Here is a 22137-nt window from a genome sequence, read left to right as displayed (position 1 = left end):
TACTGTTTTGAGTCTAGCCTACCTATAATATCTATACTGCTATTTTGAGCCTAGCTTTATAATACCGTTATGGTAAATGTTATGAAACAACAATAACAATACTATCCGTTGTGAGATAACAGCCTGCAGCTGTACTAGATGGTATGCTTTAAAAGCTCAAATGGATCACAATCGAACAATTTGCTGTGATACGATGAGGAATAAATTGATAACAAAGGCTACATCGTCATCTTTGCATCGAAAGTTATTTATGAATCTATCTTTGAAAAGAGTATTGAAAATAGTTTTACTGCAAAACGATTAGTAGGAGTGTATATGAACTGAACAAGAAAAAAAGACAAGATGATTGTCTTATAAGTAATACACATTTTAAATAAAGTATACAGATTAAAATGTACACCATTCACTTGATAAATATGAAGGGAAAAAACAGACAAGAGAACAAAACAGAAAATGCAGCAATTTTGTATGAATGAGAAAATTGAAAATACTTTGTGAAGGAATAATAAACATTCGGCGTTATTTTAACTGTGAACTGATTATTGGAGATAAGTATAGTGAGTATAACTTCATGTGGAAAGCACTGTTTACGGATAATTTAGGAAAATAACGCAGTCGATATGTTGTTTACACTTCGCACCGATTTATGGTGATGGCAATAACATTCTGATTTTTTCTACAATTTTTTATCAACGATTTCGAAATAATCTTATCAACAGACGCATTCCCATGCATGAAGGGCAAGCAATCTGTACCAGATTTTTGCTACAGTATAACGCACCATAGTAAAAGAAAAATATATAAATGTAAATCTTTCGTGGCAATGTTACCATAACGTCCTGTAATTTTAAATATTTACAACGTGCATTTCACGAACTTGATAGCTGATAATAATTTTTTTTTTTTTTTTTAGAAAGTGATGTTTTACATAATCTTAAGGAAACTGAGACACACGGTTATACAATTTACTGTCAGGTAGATAGCATAAATGGCTATACTTTGGTTAAGCACACAACTGCTTTTTCGCTAATTATTACAACCTTGCTTATAGACTTGCGGATCACACGTACCAAGCTATAGTCTGTCTGCTAGCATACAAACAGAAAACAAGACGTGGGTAATATAACACTATCTAAAAAGGCAGAAATAAAATATGTAAAAAACAGAAGAAAAAAAAAACAATTATGAAAAAAATCGAAAAATTGTTTGGTCTATTGGTATATTATGTGTAAGATCTTAATATTAAAATTGTGTTAGTCACTGTTTTAATTGGAAATGAATGACAAAGGTTATTTTGTAAAAGTAGAAACTTAATCACAAAAGCTAAAAATGGTCTGGATTTGTTTCGCACTTTCCTAGATCACGACATTTAACAGCTGGGTAGATATATTAAACTTAGGAGGAGATGATACAACTCTCGGGTTTAAAATGTATATCAGTAATGCCCTTGAACAAAATGTGAAAGAATTCTAAAACTGGCCTATCAATATCTAATATCAATTATCTAATATCAATTATCTAATAACTATTTCGATTCACTACTCTCAGAGACACTTAAATGTTCTAACCTAGGAAGATGCTAGAGTACCACTTCCATGAGTCACGCTTCACCACATTGGCGTGCGCAAAAGGGAGGCTACCGGGGAGGAATGGCCCCCACCTTCAGGAAAAACGTTCGATCGGGGGGGGGGAACTTTTAGGTTTTAGTCGGGGGAAAATTATACAATTCCACGACGATATCAGGCGATAACAAAGGGGTGGAGGCGGTTATCCCCCCCCCCCCCCAGGTCACACCATTGAACATCACAAAAGATTTTATAAAAGTATTTATTAGTAAAGCATAATTAAATACCTAATTTATGGTGTTAGTATATACCTCAAATTGCACCATTTGATGACGAACTTTCTATCTCTCTTTGATAAAATCTTGGCTCCGCCTCTGGCCGACCAATAAAGGTGCATGCCCTAACCTAAATCTGTCGAGGGAGTGGGGGGGGGGGTAGGCTGCCCACACATTTGAAACCTTGTACACGCCACTACACCACCGACGTCGCCTGAATCCTGAAACTTTCGAGCCGTTTACCGGAGGCTATTGAACGTATCTTTATGCTAACTTGTTAGATTGTTTTATAGTTTATCTAAAAGTCCTTCTTAATATGCTTCTGATTTAAGTTCTAAGAAGCTATTCTTTCTCTTGTGACGGCGTATGGCTACGACGATTTAACGGTTTTCATCACGAAGGCCAAGTCGCTAACACCAAACGAATTGTCACATATGAAACATATCACACAAAATTCTAACAACGTAAGATACCGTATATAAGAATAGATCAGTAACGTCTTTAATTTAACTATTCGGTCAATTTGACGAATAATTAAAATACCTTATGTCATTACGTAAAGAATAAAAAAGGAAAGAATAGAAGATGAAGATATCAGCACAAAACAAACAAATAGATTTAAATGAACTATGACCGTATGCAATTAACATGCACGGTAGTTTATAAAATCGAAATGACCCTTGAAATAACCAATTCCACTAACATTAACGTACATAAGCATCCGTTTATGAATAAACGAAATGACAGCAATTTGATAATGTAACTTCAGTCAATTAATATTAGCGCCAGGAATAGTAAGACGTTGAATGTAAAAAGTGAAAGACTTCTATCTAAGATATACGGGCACGTCGTATATACTAGTTACGCGATATATTCATCTTGGTCCAAAATGTGTCGCCTCTTTTTTATGATGGGAGGGGGTGGGGTTGGGAGGGGAGTGGGTTATGGAATGGGATGGCCGTCCGATTTGAAAGTTCCCAACATAGTTACGTGGTATGAGAGATATCAATGACTTAATTAGTCTCCATTATGTTTCAAATGTTCATATTATGTTTAATATATTACGGAATGGCTTGAACAATGTCATATGTATGGAATATAGCTTTGAATAACTGTATACGTTGCACAGATCTTCGTCCAGATGTGTTCAGTTTCACTATATTGTGATATATAATTGTAGCGGAGGTGTTGTACAACAGTTGGACATGTATTGGACATGTGTTGGACAAGTATTTTCACCCGTTAAAATAAGTCAGAAAGTCCCCCAGTTGTGCAGTGTTTGTTTCATACTACGACCAATAGTCATTCATCTTTACCACTGTGGGACGTTGTGGTCAAGTGATTAACGCAATGTACTTGTGGCTCCCATCGTTGTGGGTTTGTCCGATCAGTTAAGGCCTATTATGTTTCCTTGAGGACACCAATTCCTCACTCTTTCATCCAGATGGATAAAATGGGGGAAGCCACTAAATACTAACCCCTACAGCGGGTCGGACCATTTCGAGTGCCCTCGGAACTCGGTTTCGGGTGCAACTGTGCTCGGCGCTCTCGGTTCCCGAATTACGTTATTTTGCCCAGGTCTCGGAAGTTAGTTGACTCTATGTAATAACTTGTGAGACCTGCTACTCGAGATAGAGATAGATATAATAGCGGTTTGAAACGGTACTTGTAGTTTTTAAAATGATATATGTACACAACCAGGTCTTGGAGGTTAGTTGACTCTATGTAACAACTTGTGAGGCCTGCTACGAGATAGAGATAGATATAATAGCGGTTTGAAACGGTACTTGAAGTTTTTAAAATGATATATGTACACAACCAGGTCTTGGAGGTTAGTTGACTCTATGTAACAACTTGTGAGGCCTGCTACGAGATAGAGATAGATATAATAGCGGTTTGAAACGGTACTTGAAGTTTTTAAAATGATATATGTACACAACCAGGTCTTGGAGGTTAGTTGACTCTATGTAACAACTTGTGAGGCCTGTTAAGAGATAAAGATAGATATAATAGCGGTTTGAAACGGTACGTGAAGATGATATATGTACACAACCAGGTCTTGGAGGTTAGTTGACTCTATGTAATAACTTGTGAGACCTGTTATTTGAATTAAAGATAGATCTAAACGTTTGAAGTGAATTTTGCAGCTTTTAAATTTGATATTTGTACACAACCAGGTCTAGGAGGTCAGTTGACTCTATGTAATAACTTGTGAGACCTGTTACTTGAGATGAAGATAGATATATGGGTTTTAAACGGTACTCACAGTTTTTAAAATGATATATGTACACAACCAGGTCTTGGAGGTTAGTTAACTCTGTGTAATAACTTGTGAGACCTGCTACTTGAGATATAAAGATAAATACAACAGTACTTTATTGCAGCTTTCTTATATGCATTTGTTAACTTAAAATGTCAAGAATAAACCGTGAAACGTTTGGATATTTGTGTATTTGTCTCCTCTTTTCCCCTCTTTTACTTAATCGCGAGCGGGACTTGGCCCGGCATTTCGTACGTGTTACACGAGCTCGTACCCGCACTATACACGTGAAATGTACAACATGTGCATCTACGTAGTTATGCAAGACTGTGACGTCAGGTGAGGTCATTCTCGCCCAGGATCCTTACCGATGAACCGAACCGTTACGCGGGTTAGTATTTAGTGGCTTCCATAAATGGGGGGACCTATAAGAGGCAATTTGTGAGTATAGCAGCTTGATCCATTATGGGATATCCTATTGGACACACATATCAAATTATGTGCTTTTGCGTGGGGCATGCGTGTCACATGTTAAGAGTTACCATGCATGGTTAACTATTTATGTAGTTGTGAGAAGGTAATGGATCGGATACATGCCCATATACTTGCTAAGTTAACCTTTCTCTTTCTTTCTTACCAAACGTTAAGAATGGTAACTACAGAGGAAAGCATGATCTTCTTTAACTGCGGAATTATCATTAAACTGCACGTTTAAATGTAATCATTCAGATACTCCGTGTTAATGTCACCAATTGAATCAAATACGTGCAGAGAAACCGTTACATTTATTCAATGACGTACCACCTTCCTTTTTAAGTTTTCAATCATAAAGCCTTTGCCAGACAGCAATGCTTTCATATTGCAGTATTTTGTGTTTTTCAACTTTAAAACACCTTTACATTCGGTAATATCGACAGGACACGTTCTATGTTCGGAAATCTAATCTTCCCCAGATAAACATGAGACTATTAGAACATGTCTCACAGAAACTAAAACCAGTTTTGCATAACATTTATTTCCGAAATTCAAAACTATGTTACGTTAGAAGAATTTCCTCTTGGGTAGACAATCATTGACATACGACAATATGTTAATCTCTTCAACCAGTTTTTATCTTATCCACCGGAAACTTTAACGAAGCAAACCAATATACAGGTGGCATTTTTGTTGTCTATGTTTGCTACAGTGTGTGTATATGTATGGATGCTAGACATAGAAAAAAGAGGACTTGGAGAATATACGGACGCTCTATGTTGATGTCGGCGGGGTTGAAGGAGTGGGGGGGGGGGGTGGGCCGGGCGAAGGTGGTGGCATTGACGGGGTTACTCTCCCCCCATACAAGCATGTGCAGTGACAATCACGTTTGTTAGACGTGTGTTTACACCAAATGTTTTTCAAAGGGAACTAAATAAACTAGTTCAAAGGTAAACAAAATATAGCTTATCATACTTCCTCAGCTATGAAAACGCAAGTTAAGTACTTAAGCATCTGGTTACCATCTGCACGATGCTGCTATGCATAACGGTGTACGGCAAAGCCGGATAAGCCTACCAGATTAGTGGTCGAAGAGCGCCACCAGTTTGAGGAACCCAATGCGTCGATGTACTGTCGGTGGCGAAAGGTGCTGGTTTCATCCGATGCGCCAAGTGCGTCGCTTGATTCGAGTCCCCAGAACAGCGGGGTGGATCACTGTATCCCGGAGGCAATTTATGACCCATCCCACCGCCCATTGTGTCAGACCATGATGGTAGAGTTGGTTCCAACGAGGTTTTCGTATTTCTACTTTTCTTATTTTCAAGTAGGCCAAATTATGAGTGTCCATTTGCTTCATTTTTCTTTAAAATTTATGTATTTTGCTGGATCGTCTTCTAGATATGTCTTTGAATAATCAAAACGCAGAGCAATTCTGTCAAAAGCCGCAGATTCAGAATCGTCTTTGAGAAGCAAAGTACTTTGCTGGACAGGAGGACCCGAGCACCTGAAAGACAAGAAAAATTGAAATGAAGTTCATAGGTGTAGGACAGAAGGGAGGGGGATGTGGGGGGGGGACGGTGGGGGAAGGAGTGTGTTCCTGGTCAGTCACTGTGTTTAACTAGAGATGTACTCCACAGCATTGATGGATCTTTCAGCTGGATCCATATATTAACCTAAAAGTGTGCACTCTGGTAAATCAAATAATAAATATCAAGTTTCATATACCTCATAATCCGTCGAAATTATGAACTTTTTTTGCGGAGTTGAAATGCGAAGATAAAACGTTGAAACTTCGACAACAAGATTGAAATTATTCTTATTTTGGCTTATAGTTCCAACGATAGTGAGTCCACTGACTGATAAATATATATATATATTTATATATATATATTCTTTATATATAAATATATATATATAAACATATATATATATATATATATATATATATATATATATATATATATATAGCGGAGGTGACAAAACGGTACGAGAAACGGTTTTAGTTAAAACCGCAAAACAGATTAAACGAGATCCAACAACTGAATAAAAGGGGAGGGGCCTAGGCTATTTGACCAATGAGTACTGGGAGAAATGCTTGAAGTCCACACATATAAAATATACTGTAGAAATTCATCAAATCTGTCCCAGGGGATAATGATAAACAGGTGCAGTCATCAAACGGTACACGGTCCGGAAACTTATACAAAAGATTGGGATGGGTCGCTGAGGTGATATGATAAAGATTCATATATCCACCGGATTTACCCTTTTATCGGAATCAATAAACTCACTTCTAGATGGCTCGTGAAAAATTATATTTCTGTCTCCGGATGGCTTCCGATCATTTGATATGAAATATTTAAGCTTTGATCTGTTTTTCTTATTCAATTTTGTTTGTGCGTGTGTGGGAGAGGAATGGTGGGGTGGGGTGGGTAGGGTAGGATAGGGTAGAAGGGAGTAACTAAAGGAAGGGCGTGTCTACGAATCAACTAATATACATAGTCTGAGCAACAACTCCGTTTACAGTGCGAAAATAAACTTGCCGCTGTATATTCGAAATCAAAATTTGAGTAGCGTAGTTGAGGCTGCGGATATTAAGTTGTGTATATAAGTTTGCCACAGTGCTGGGGTGAGGGAGGGAAGGAGCGAGGGAGGAAGGGGAGGTGAGGGCTGTGGGTAGGGTGATTCTACACGTACTATTCCCTTATAGAAACAACGTCCAGAGTTACTATAGACGATTGACTGTGCCAAGTTGAAAATTCCCCCCCCCCCAATCCCCTAGCCAGAATATCCCACATTGAAATACGGTACTACTACCTTAGGAAACAACGTCCAGAGTCACTATAGATGATTGACTGTACCAAGTTCAAAATACCCCTCCCCCCTCCTCCTCCACCAATCCCCTGACCAGAATATCCCACATTTAAATACGGTACTTCTACCTTAGGAAACAACGTAGAGAGTTACTATAGATGATTGACCGTGTCAAACAGTATTGCGTGCACAATATAATGAACTAACGAAGGCCTTTAATAAGTCCAACTTTAAACGTGACCCAGGAGACCGTTTATTTTTCACACAATACATATTAACACCGTAATATTACGTACCGGTGTGCTGTGGGATTTTCGAGACTTTCCGGTATCTGACCTTGTTTACCTAAAATGGCAAACACAGCTCAGACAGAGTCGGTCAATTCCACTTTTTTCAAGTTCGAATGACATTTTTCCATCGAGAATTCAAACTGATTGTTATAGTCTTTATTATTAACGAACAATATCCTCTCTATAGAAGATTGATTTTTTTTTTATGTCGGATATACGGCACCGAGTCTCGTACGGTTTACGGTTTTCTTGAATATTCATATTATTACCTAAGCCATTCACCCTAATGGGAAAATTCTTTCTATACTGCACCCTTTCATGTCCTGCTTTCAAAGCACTTGTACTGACAGTATGAGCAGTAGGAATGTCATGTTTCTAACAGATAAAGGTAAGGGACTGTTTGTACTGGCAGTACAAGTGCTTTGAAGTGTGATACGAGAGGGCAGTATAGAATGGTATATTAGATTTAGGACAAATTTTCCCAACTGTCTGAGCCTTCTAAAGACTTTTCTCAATTATGACGTCAGTGAGAGGAATGGGCTGATTTCAAATCATTCTTCATTTTTTTTTCTCGAAATATCTGATATATACAATTGATATTTAGTAAACCAATCCTCGGTTATATAGGTTAAATGATGGTTGTCACCTTTTTTGCAACGGTATAAGCACGGCAAAAGTTTAGCATGCATGAACAGATGTATTTTGATGGCTTTTGTGAAAACAATAGCAAAGTACAATGGTAATATTTGAAGAGTTTTGACCTATGTGGTACTCGTTTATTACTATTTGATTAGGAAGTGGTTCTTTCCTATAGAGAAGGTCGTTGACTGTACATCTATAGTGCAACACTTTCAAACAGGTGAATTGTATACACTCACCGGCTGAAAATGCGTATACGTTCATAACACGTATATGCACCGTAATGTATAGCTTTTTGTCTCACCAATAATTAATTTTCCATTTTCTCACCACATCACGTCACGTCACCATTGGTTGATCATCCAAAATTATAAAAAAATAAGGTTGTAGCCTAGAGGCGGTGTCCCTTGTAGGGGGAGGGGCGGATGTGGGGATCCTCCCAAGAAAAACACAAACGAATAGACGTGAATAAATACTGCAATATGTTTTGTGGGATTGAAATAGGGTTTGAACCCGCCCCTCCGCCCCCCCCCCCCGCCCTGGATTCGCACTTGGTCACGCCACGTCACATTCTGGTATGTTACATATAATGCATGAATGGGATATTTAGGCTCAAGTTTAATATCATAGGCTCCTTGGATCTTTTCACCCTCTGAATTCAAAATTACGTAGTTTATAAGTTCGACCAATTCTCATAATATCGTCACCCAGACGCATTAATCTTATAATGCCATTATAAATAACCACAAGTTAAACCAAAAAAAAGTTAGACATTTTTCAACCTTTTCAACCTTTTTTCGACAAAACTGAAATTGCACAACTAACATTCAATTTGCAATGCTGCGCATGTTTGTTATTGAGTCCAATCTTTTAGTTATAGTCCAGTTTTTTTTTTAATACATTGGCATCCAATCTTTAACAGTCTTTAACTTCAAAATGTAATGCACAGCGTCATGAGTGTTGCTTTCCAATTCCTGAGCAAAAAGATTGACTATTTGATTTTTAGCAGGTGAGGGGGAGAAGGGATAGGAAGGAGGGGAGTTATTAGTACGGTTAATATCATGAAGCTAAATAACCCATTAGCCAGTCTATTTTCAGCCCACGGTGTGGTGAGGCGCCTGACGACATCTTGGTACCCTGCTGCATGGGCTAAGCTACTCATGCAGTTTTGTCCTTACTATACCACAAGGTGAAGTTTCACTGGTCTATAACATCGCTTGTTTGGACAAGATCGCGTTGACATTTTCACAAAATATTATGGCTCTTTAGCGTGCCAATTCGTTCACACAGGTTCACGACAGTTGACATATCGGTTAATAAGATAACACAGGTGGTGTAGACTAGAAAACAAAAGCCAAGAAGTCCTATAATTCAGGCCGTAAGTCAGGAGAGAAAAACGACCGTGAGAGGGCAATGGTTTCTGCCGTGACCTAAATGAATAATAAGGCCATGGATAAGATGATCACCTGTTCCAAACTTGTAATACATTCTAAGGGCCCTCCTTTGTTGTACTCGATACGGTAGGCAATATCTTACAAACATTAGGTTTCATCAAGTTTTCTTCTATAGTAAGTAGGCCTAACCTTAGCAAAACGTATTCTATGCACAATGATGAACATATAGAAATCGTACCGAATTTCAGTTCTTATAGGCTATAGAAGATAACCAATGCAATAATCGCTATCGGCAATCCTTGAATAGTTGCAGTTTTGATGGATAACTCGAATGACATTAACAGCATCATCCGTTTTGCGCACAGAAGAGAGGGGGTTGTGGGGGGGGGGTGGAGAGAAAGGTGGAGAGAGAGACAGAGAGAAAAGGGTCTCACAATGTGTATACGGCGAAATTCTTCATGTTTTGATATAAGACGTTATTCATAGGCCTAGACCCTGTGATGAAAGCAATATCAGGAAGGGTGATGTATTTATATTTCGAAATGCTAAATGATAAATAAATAAAAAAAATCTATCTTCTTTTTACACTATTGAGATATATTCATGCACTTGAATTTGCAGGCTGCATCATGAGCTAACGATGGTCAATTCATTTTGCAATTCAGAACTCCGGCCAAGAGAAGGGGCGACTATAGCCTTCCAAATACAACCTCTCTTTGCAGACGATTAAAATCCATGAATATCCCCACACATCCCCAAACATGCCCAAACATGCCCAAACAGTATTAACATAAGAAGCCTATAGAATTAATACAATGAGGTATCTTACAAAATCTTTGTTTTCAATGATGACCATAGTCAACCGCTTCATTCAAAATTCAAGCTGAAATAAGTTTTACTGAAAGGGAAGGGAGTGAGACGAAACGAGCAGGAACCGTTTACAAAATTAGGCCGAAACCTTCGGCCGAATCTGGCCCATCCCAGCAACCAACATCAATTGGTCTACATAAGCGTACAACTATAAAACAGGGAAGAAGCCATGTTCCAATTAAAACGGCATTCTTCTGAAATATTACTGTTGCATCCTTCTAACCCCCTCCCTCCCCCACCCACCCACCTACCTCCCCTACCTCCACCCATCCCCATCATTCCCTTTCCTCCACTGTCATGAGGCTTTACATGTTAGTTCCACCATCGGTCACGCCCGACAATAGAAATCCTTCTCAACGACAAAACAAATTAAAGATAAATAATCGAGGTACTGTTGAAAGACTTGGCGATATTGTATAACATTAGATCAGTTACCTGATAACGTTTGTCTTCCATTCTTAAATCATTCATTTGAGCAGTGTATCGCGAATCGAGTTACTTGCCAAAACAAGTTATTTGCAGTGAACTTGACTGTACGAAAGTTAATACCATTCAATAAAAGAGGTTTTGATCCAAAGAAAATACAAATATCTATATTTATTTCAGTATTTGCGACCTCTCCATTTTTTTATCTTTTTTTTTTTTTTTTTTTTTTTTTTACAGAAGATTAGCCTCCGTGTCTCGACCAGTAAAGTAAATAGACTGTTTTCGTCGATTCCTATATGAAGTGAAACGAAAATTTCCATCAGCAATTTTCTCCTTTTTCAGTCAAGGGTTGTGTCAAAATCGTGTATAACAAGCATGCCAGATTATCTTTTCTGTAAGCCGATTTTGTGTCAAGGAACAACAAAAAGGAATAAGGTAACATTTAGAAATATTTTCACATTTGTCCAATATTTTGGCGCACGGCGTCCAGGGTAGTATATTTCCCAGGGTTTAGCCCCTTCGGGGCTTTTATACTTTTTTTTTTCCTCTTTCGGAACGATATTTGTCTCATATGCCGGCTGTTTGAAAAGTTAAGTGGGTAACAAAAGTTTGCCCCCTTGTTTTTTAGTCGCTGTAGAAATATTCTATCAACAGCTGGTGTATAGGTAATTCAAGGGTACAATTGAGTGCACGGATGTACCCTCCTCACCTTCAAATGTACGATTTACCAGCATATTCAGCTCAAAACACCCCCTGCAAGAATTTGCCAATGTTCACTCCTTTGCAAGTGAAAATTGTCACTATTTTCTTTCAGTAGAGAAATGACGCTCGCATATTTTTGCATTGGGTTTCACTGTTCAAAACTTTTAGCAGCACATACGTCTGTTAGAATGTGACCATAAGCTGACAGCTAAAAATGGTTATTTTTGGGGTCAGAAGTTTGTGAAGCTTTTTGTCGAGCTGTTCTGATAAAATCCTTCGCGCGTTTTTGTCGAAAAAAAATATCTCAAACCTACCGATTATTTGTCAACTATATGTATGAATGGAATTCATCAAATAAACAAAAACAAACACCTCGTACATTTTTACTGTTAACATTAGTTCGTCATCCAGACACTGGGCATGCGTCTTAACCACAAGCACGAAAGCAACAAATTGCTAGTTTTTTCCATTTTTTTCGGGGGGGGGACTTTAAATCCGCTTTCTTTTCTTAATTTTAATGAAAGACTAGTCAGTTAATGAACTACATTTTATGGGTATTTAGGATCGACTGATATCTCCCCCCCCCCCCCTCCCCGCACACACACCCAAGAAAACGGCTTCTTTACAAACTAAAAACACAACATCTCTTTGATCATAAATACATTATTATCCCATCATAGTGTCTCATATATTGTTGAACTGGAGTGCGATATAGTTGCCGTTTGTATGCCGAACTGTGCTCGGTGTGAAGTTACTTATATACGTATGTAATGTAAACATGATGTACTGTGCCTGATGAAATAACTTTGACAAGGACAAGGACACCACCTGCAAATAACAGCTTTGAAAAGCGTTGAGAAAAATATTAGCGTTCATAACTACATCCAAATATCTGACTACATCAAACAAGAAATTGTTCTATATTCCAATGATAAAAATATGAAAATACAACAAAAGAACCGACATGCCGCCCCACACTCTCACCCCCCTCCCTTCCCTTCCCTTCAACCAACCCCTGCCCTTTTATTTTTTTGTTCTATCCATACTAGTAATAAACTGTTTGTATATTACAAAGGGTAAGCACGATAACATTGATAACAACGGATTAATTCCCGACTTTTGATCCAGTTACTTTACCACTTGTACTACTAGAATTCAGAGTTGAATTTGAATAATGATCTCGCGCCCTCTATTTACAAAGTCACGCCATCTCTTCGTTTAACATTGCCTGGGAAGACCACTGTCTTAGAAGGCTGGCTGTATTGCAATATGATTCATATAAATTAAATATACGTTGTCGTTAGATTCAACATAAAATCACGTTAGCTGATTAAATGACAAGTATTTAGTTTTTGAAGAACTGTATTATTTATTTCAACGCAGTCAGTCATACGACCAATAGACAAGAGCAATACCACGCATACTTATGTATACTATATAAGGGGGCGGGGGAGGGGGGGGGGCTACCAGAATAAAAATCAGGAGTGCTCACCCTCCCCCCCCCTTCCCCCTCAACACAGACACACACGGGCAGACCGAATATTATTATTTTTTTAAACTCCTAGTGTATAGTACATAAATATATAACATTTTTAACTGTCGTAAATTGTTCAACATTCTTTCAAAGTAATACCCTACCCCTGCACGACGAGTTAACATTCTTGTCCTCCAGTTGAAGACAAATGTGCTTGCGCCCTGCCAATAGTCTGCAAGCTGGTGAGCATCATTCACGTTACATTACTAACAACGAACAGTTGAGTGCTCCACACGACCACACTACGCACCCGAAGAATAACCTATTTTGACCTGACCCCCTCGGTACCGTCTGGAAGACACAGACGAAAACAAGAAATATCTACAAAGTAAGACAAAACAAAACAATAACACACGGCCATCTGTAAAGACGCGTTCCTCTTTTGTTGTAACATGTGTAGAAATAAATCAATAGCGCCTCTACACGCCAAAAAGTGAATGTTTAACTGTCTCAACTTAATAAAATATTTCTTTGTAAATGTTAGCAAATAGCGAAATTATAGGTTCTTTTTATGAGAGCCATGAAGTACACAAGTGAAGTGGTAAAATGCTGGGTGAGCTGCATGGGTGTTACATGGACCAGGATTTATTGTCATGTGTATACTATGGTAGGGTATAGTTATACTATAGGCTAGGAGGTGGATATAGAATCCTCAGCTGGGGATGAGGTATATGTATACCAGGGTGAGCTGCCGGGGTGTTACATAGACCAGGGTTTATAGTCATTTGTAGACTGGGGTATGGTATAGTTATACTATAGGCTAGGAGGTGGATATAGAATCCTCAGCTGGGGATGAGGTACATGAATACCAGGGTGAGCTGTCGGGGTGTTACATAGACCAGGGTTTATAGTCATTTGTAGACTGGGGTAGGGTATAGTTATATCAGGGAGCTGCTACTCTAACGGTTTGAGTAGCAGTTCCCTGGAGTTATACTATGGGCTGAGAGGTGGGAACAGAACCCTCAGCAGGGGATCAGGTATATGTACACCAGGGTGAGTTGCTGGAGTGTTACATAGAGCAGGGTTTATAGTCATATGTAGACTACTATGGTAGGATAGAGTTAAACTATGGGCTGGGAGGTGGTCACAGATTCCCTAAGCAGGGAGATAGATATACCCTGGACCATGGACATGGATATACAGTAGGTATTTGTGTATGCCATTGGACTGGTATGTTTACGAGCTGGGTACAGGAACCTCCACGTGGTAAATTAGCTATACATAGCCTGCAGGTAGGTAGATATACTATACCTGCAAATGTTTGGGTTATTTTGTTTTGAAGCTACTTACTCCAGGTATGCTGCAAAACTGTAATGTATGATTTCTTTGGTAATCTAGGTTAGTTTCTTAAGTTACAATTACCAAGTACTGCAAATGTACTAAGAAACGAAATCTAAACTATAGTTTATTACAATTAGATGATCAACAAGAAATTAAAAATGTAGGAGTTAATTAACAATGTGCGCAAACTAGTCGAAAACTTCTTTGGTCTCCTTTCTAGAAACAAAGCGTGGGGCAAAATAGAACTTTCAACTTTTTTTTTTTTTTTTGCTTTTCAGTATTTGTTTTCTTAGCGTTGCATTGTTTTCGCGATCCACGCTTAATTATAGCCCTAGTTTCCTTCTTTTGTGACTTTCCTGCGCAATAGAACTCTAGTTTATCAGCCGTGACCAAAAAGTCCGCTTGTCTTTCCTGTCCCTTCACTATTCGAAGGAAACGTGATAGATAAAAGATGAAAGAATTCAACCGGAAGTCACGTGGTCTTAGTCGTTTAGGGTCGTCCAATCTAACCGAAATTGTCTCACAACCAACATATGAATGAGAGATAGTACCCGTATAAACTTATTCATTACACCCGTTACAAAACAGCAAGGGACGTGGTAGTTCTTCTTTTTCTTCCCTCCCCCCCATTTTTTTTTTTGGTAAGGTCCATAAAACCGAGGGTCGATCAAAAGTTTATTGTAAGCATTCAATGAAATCTGGCTTCCAGTAATACAAACTCACGTTGGAATAACGACCGTTTATCCATTGGTTTATATACCTTGGAATGCACAAATGTCCAGTTTAATCCTGGAATAATAATCAAATACGGTCGCCGGCAGAAAATTTGACCTCACGCGGTTGTTGACCGAAGACAATGGTATAGCCTGCTTTGAATATTACGACACGCCTACCTATTAGGAGGGTGGGGTGGGGATGGACCTTAAATGTTGTTGATGACGTCATGGACTGTAACTCTAACAGGTACGGTCTCTATCATATTTATTCAAGCTCGTTACACCCCCCTCCCCTACCCACCCCTACTAGTTTACAATTTCACGTAGACCAAGACCAAGAAAACTTTTACAAGTTATAACCTGCTGTTTTCGTCTTTGACTATGAAGTTATCGAGCAATTTGTGTTTTTTCAGACTTGCAGTGGCATTTCCCATTTACGTTTTTGACCGTAGTTTATTGAATATGGAAGAGTACCCGCAGGAATGCATTCGCAAACACTGGCTGAACTTTAATTCAAACACTCGTACGTGTTTTAGTAGTATAGGCCTATAATAAAACATTACAGCAGTCAACAAACCTGCAAGGTAGTACGCTACGGTTTGAAAAGAAAAACATCTTTTTCAATAGATGTTTGATATCATTGTATAGTACAAGGAAAATGATGTAAATGTGTTATCGTCACGGAACAAAGTACGCATGCTCATGGTTTAAAACAACCAGAAAGTCGTTCACAGGTTGACTATATCTGGCGAAATGAACCAGAAAGCCAGTTGGCTGGCTTTGTGATCCTTTGCCATACACTTTGCTCAAAATTCCACAAAACTATCTGACTAATGTAGAGCAAGTGAGTTAAATTTGTCCAAGATTTAAGTGAGAACCAGAAAATATCAGAGATTTCCAGCTCTTATACGCAGAACTCCCCTAAGGGCATCAACCATTTCATTCACTGGTAAGGATTTCGATATGCAGAAACGACAGTCTTTCTATGTGAAATATAGACACATAAATGTATGATTTAAAGGACATTGTCTTTTACCAAGTTTGAGCTAGCGAACGAGCTCTGACACCAACAAGCCCTTTAATAATTGTTATTTAAGAACGAGAGTTACATGACATTGTTCTATACACTGTGGAAAATGTTCACAACTATATACTGCCAAAGTCATCTCATATATATATATATATATATATATATATATATATATATATATATATATATATGTATGTATATAGATATAGATATATATTTCCATTTATTCAAGTTCCATTGAACCATGTCCATTTCCTTACTTCGCATTATCCAATTGACCTCTTTAGAACATACGAAGCAACAACAAGAGTTTGCAGATTATTGAAACCAGGAAGTTGTTCATGTTCCATAATGTTTATGGGCCGTAGCAGTCAGTCAAATGATTCCTGAAAGTTCCCAGATAAGCATCGTGTTGCCATAGTAACGGGAAAAAAAGCCACTCGGGTACTAACCCAGATGCCCTTGAACTGGTTTCGATGGCAAAGAAATAAATCATAGATTTAAAGGCATTTATTTGAAGAAAAATATTTCAATCATCACTTCAACAAAAAAAGAACGACAAAAAGAAGAAAAGAAACAACATTTGTGAAACAAAGAAACAAGAAGAGTGACAAAGATCTGCCGTGAACCTGGCCTGTCAAAGTGAACTCACGTTACACGAGTAATATTCTTTGAATAACGGTCTTTCTAGACTCCAGATCCGTTTTAATAGCTTCAGTAGTTAAAGAAGATACACAACCAACCATTGATCTTTAGCTTTTAAGACTGGAATCTCTGAGGGGAAGAACAACCTCCCCCAAACAAAATAAGAAAAGTCTTTTCCCGTTCGGCAGATATCATAGTCGCAGCTAGGAGCTGTCATAGAACCCGCGCTATAGCTTTTGAAAACCTTTTTACTGTCTATTTCCCCGAGAAGCACATTGAGAACTGAAGCTATAGTTCTCAGGTTGATGGGATTGCGGCAGTGGTGATGGGGGTAAAGGAAGGGAGGTTATCCTGTTATCACTAAAGCCAATGGATTAAATCCTTGATGAAGAACTCTATACCCATGAAATTAAGCTCTAATTTTGAAATATGATCCTTTCACCTAGAAGCACAAAGACTTAACTAACTGCAGAGTCACACTCATTAAAGGCTATACTAGACCCCATAAGCACTAGATAATTAATTATGCACAGTTTTGTATTAGCTTTATAGCATTGGCCAGTATACACTCAACTCAACATTTGCGAGCCTAGGCTTAACTTGAGCTAGGCCTATATCTGTGTATGGTTATATTGGCTAGGTCGCTTAGGCACTACATAGTTTAGTACCAGTTACGCGAACAATAATTACTTGACTAACAAGTACAGTTTACAAGTGAATACTTCATCGTTACTGTGACTTCTACCGTGTGCTGCTGCTATACGTTTGGGAGTAGTGTAGCATTGTTGCTCTGGTCCCACTTTTTGTTTCAGACGTTTCTTCCAGAGTATATATTACTTCCGTGACAAAATCCCTCAGTATAATTAGATAAGCGGCTATCCTTATACAGAGCATGACAATGAACGTATAGGAAGGTCATCTAGATAAGTCGAGCTTGACCTCTGCTGTTGATAATATTCAGTATAAGTAAATTTACAGGGCACATCTTGTTAGATGTGTGTCCTTTACTACCCGAGTACTTCCCGTGTCACTTGTTTCTATCTATATATCCTGAATAGGATGCCCGAACTAAAATATCCCGTAGGTTACTACTGGCTCTTTTAAATGAGATGCCAGGTAGTTCTGAGAAAACTGGTTTCAGGCGTTCGGTCCTTTAAAAGTAGGTGAAAATTCATCTGAATGATATTAGCCAGTGGTGGGAGACCAGGGTGGAATTCAGTAACCAATGGTACCCTTTTGGAACTGGTTTGACGAGTTTTGTACGTCAATGTTTCGGTACGGGGTTTTCTTTTGGCCTTTTTTATGGCATTTTCAATAGTACCCCGAAAATACTGTCTGTTTAGGAGGTGTTGTGACAGTTCTTTATTGCGGAAATGAAAATCGACTTCAGAGGAGCAAATGCGTCGAATGCGCAACGCTTGACTGTACGGAATATTTCTGGTACAGTGACGTGTGGATTGCACGTGGATGACACCCCATTAGGGGAAAACAAAAAAGAAACTACAGGATCATCGCCCTGTACACAAAATTGCAAAACGAGCAACCAAACCAAACGCACGTTCCAAATTCGGCATAAAATAAACTGCCTATCCAAAATTGTCATTTACCTCATCTACTGCAATATTTGTAACTTACAATACATTGGAGAGTCAAAAAACACTCTTAGAATGAGAATGACACAACATAGATCGGCGATCAAAACAAAAAAGATCAACCAACTTGTTGCAAATCACTTCGATCTCCCAATTCATTCGATCGAGAATTTGCGTGTTATTGCCATTGACCAAAACGATTCTTGGACAGATATATCTAGAAAAGGAAAAGGAAATTTCTGGGAACTAAACCTAAAGACCACGGCACCATTCGATTTAAACATCAGAAACGATTTGCCGTCCCAGATAAACCAAAACAATTCCTTTGAAATTACGACGGAAACGGATTAAAATAATCCGACACGGATTAAAATAATCCGTTTTCCTAAGCTTCTGCTAAATCCAGCAGAAATCAGTAAGTCGCATTGACTTCACTGCCATGCCGACACTCTTCTCCATTAAATAGTTTCAATTCCTGCTACTCCATGTCACTTTCGGTGATCATGCACTGAAGAAGAGCTAGTTTTGCTCGAAAGCTCTGCAAAAACCAAACATTGGCTGTTTTACCTCCTATCACTTACCTAATAGTAGGGCCCTAAGTTGGTAAGCTTTGCAAAGCATTTCACGTTCCATTCATTCCAAAGAAATGGGGAAAAAAATCAAAAGGAAAAAACGGGGTCATAAAAAAAATTAAAAAAACATCAATGTGTTGTTTTTATTCGATATCAACACATTCGCAGACATCAAATGTAGGCTAATTATAGTAATTACTAAAACGAACGGTATGTATATACAGACGTGGTTCGACAACGAGAGATTGTCATGTAACTTTAACTGGCATTGAGAGATGTTATTTGTTTAACGACGATACAGAATAAGATAATAAAAAAATAAAAAAACAAGGCTTAGCCTGAGAGCGCAGGGACCTGTTGTCAGTAAAAAGTTCTATCCAAAACGATTTCCTTTTGAACGTTCCTTTTTGCCGACAGTATAATCTTGCCATTTCCCCCTCAATTTCGACAATTGCTTTTTGGAGTGGATTACCATACAGAGTTTAGATTTGAGACTGTTGACGCGGTTTTTTTTCTCTTGTTCTTCTTAATATGATGAAAGATGGGCTTCGTCATTGTCATAAAACGTTTGAGCATGCACTCACCAATTTACGCATGACGTCACCTCATCTACTGTTGAGATTAAACAGCCAATAGGATCATACACATAACACATATTCCCGTGTATGACAAGCCATGTGGGACAAACACCGCATAACATATTAATTTGAATATATACGCGTATGAATTCGAATATATACGCGCATATATTATTAGCCAATCATATGGCTTCAATGTATCCGCGTATTAATTCGAATATAAACACGTACTAATTCGAAAACATAAGAGGATTAATTCGAATTCATATGAGGATTAGATCGAATAATTCGAAGCTATAAGACATGCCAGTTACTGTCTGATTTAATACGCGTATACTTTCGAATTAATACGCGTATATATTCGTATTAACATGAGGATATGTTATGCAGTGTTTGTCCCATATGGCTTGCCAAAGCTGTGTATGCCAAACTGCTGGTGCACAGTAGACCGTAGACTTGCGCGCAGGGTTATACATCAACGCTTTCGTGTATGGTAGGCCATGCATGTGGAACAAATATCCCATATGATACACGCGTATTAATTCGAATATAGTCGTATGAAATCATATAGGCCTATACACGTATATATTAGCAGTCAATCAGACGGTCGATTTATATGGTTGTATTAATTCGAATAATACGCGTATATTAACTCGAATATATACAAGAATTATTTAGAATATATACACTATACATATTAGCAGGAATACACACACGTATAAATTCGAATGTATTCGCGTATATATTCGATTACTTATAATATATTCGTGCCTATAACCTATACCGGTACCTTCTGAGAACATTTAGTTCTGATGAAGTAACATAACTTTCATTAAATACAAAGTGTAAAATGAATAATATTATGATATAGTGTGAACTCCCAAAACTTTTTTTAAAGCAAACAACAATATTTATACGATCGGTGATATATTAGTTTCAGATTTTAGAATGTTATGACTTAGTTTCTAAACGATTTCAAAAGTACTTTTCTGGCGGCCATGACCCTCCTAATTATTACCAGACTTCGGAGAGTCCAGTTAGTGATATACAATTAGTTCAGTGCAGTTGCTACATGGCCATTGCAATGTAGTGGATCCGCGTATTCTTGCACCTCTGCTACCCTCCATGGGTATATATATATATATATATATATATATATATATATATATATATATATATATCTATTATTATTTTCTGTAACGATTTAATGACATAAATACATCTACTTGCTACTATCTTGTCCCCATAAAACCATTCCACTCTTTTAATGACAAAACCACGTACAGGCAGATCGTCAATACGCGACCATGTTTTCCCCATAAAGCCATCGTCATTCTGCGTATAACACTCTTTATCAAAGTTTGAAGTCGTTTCTATGTTGACAGGGTCAATTTCCAATCTTCCCAGCGGAAATATCTTCCATGTCTTCTCGTTGAAAACTAAATTAAGAACTGGTCACTCAACGTCGTTAATTATTCCCACTTGGGACTAACGAAGAGGGTAAACCCGGTATTATATTTATCGCACAATTAACGACATCAGTTATACATATCAATAAAATAAAAGGGTTGAACTTATTAGCCCACATACGCACCCCATAGTCCTAAATAATTCTAATTTGGCAGAAGAAAGGAAGAGAAGGTCCCTACGGCCATCCGGAAAACTCGAGGCGGTGACCCACAAAATAGTTTTGAGGGTCAAAACGCTTCAGGGGTATTTAAACCACTTCCCAGCCCCAGTCCGCGTTGTTAATATGATTTTCAACGCATGTTCAGTGTTAGAGATAAACGAACTATAGAAAACTCCATATGATATCGTTCAGGGGTTGCGGTGTAAGAAGAGGAAGACATTACCCAAACTTTCACTTCCTCTCTCTCTCTGTCTCTCTATGATATAGCGCTAATCTGATTCAGACATGCATGGCTATATTTTATTAAAATCTTGGCAAAACATTTGAAAATGTAATCCTATAGTTCATTGTCAGTTTTTAAACGGCCATGCGTCATTAACTAGTCTGGGTGAGAAAAGCAAGTTGAGTACGGTGACTGCGTATCTGCATATTGTAACCACAAATGCAGTAAAATAAACAAAGCAAAAATAACATACTCGTGTATCGAAGATGGTACGATATATCCCGGTGTGGGAGGCTGGAAGTTTTTCCACTGTCCTGGATTTTCTAACTCACTACGATTTCAATTTTATAAATAAATATATATATATATGTATGTATATATATATATATATATATAACAAAGGTTATAACGTGCCTGTGTTCATATCAATTGTGTAAGCTTCACAAACACATGGTGATTGATAAATATTGAAACCTGCCTAAATAACTCCCCCCCCATATAGTTATATATAGCTAGCCCTGATCTCCGGACCCGTCAATGAAATACTATGGTGAATCAATTAGCAGTGCGAGCGTCATAAACACTACCTTCAAGTGATCAATGGGGAAATATTAATTGCCCATAACT

General features: G+C 38.1%; 1 protein-coding gene across 1 annotated transcript in view; it reads right to left on the bottom strand.

Moving 5' to 3' along the window:
* Nucleotides 1-1550: 1550 nt before the first annotated feature.
* LOC139959926 (uncharacterized) overlaps nt 1551-22137 on the bottom strand; it is a 44314-nt gene continuing 23727 nt past the window's right edge. Inside the window, exon 2 of the mRNA XM_071957876.1 lies at nt 1551-6078. The gene's annotated coding sequence lies outside the window, so the exon portion shown is untranslated. The remainder of the gene's footprint in view (nt 6079-22137) is intronic.

The sequence above is a fragment of the Apostichopus japonicus genome, chromosome 3 (assembly GCF_037975245.1).
Source record: "Apostichopus japonicus isolate 1M-3 chromosome 3, ASM3797524v1, whole genome shotgun sequence".
In the NCBI taxonomy this organism is placed as follows: Eukaryota; Metazoa; Echinodermata; class Holothuroidea; order Aspidochirotida; family Stichopodidae; genus Apostichopus; species Apostichopus japonicus.
This window is presented reverse-complemented; position numbering and strand designations above follow the sequence as displayed.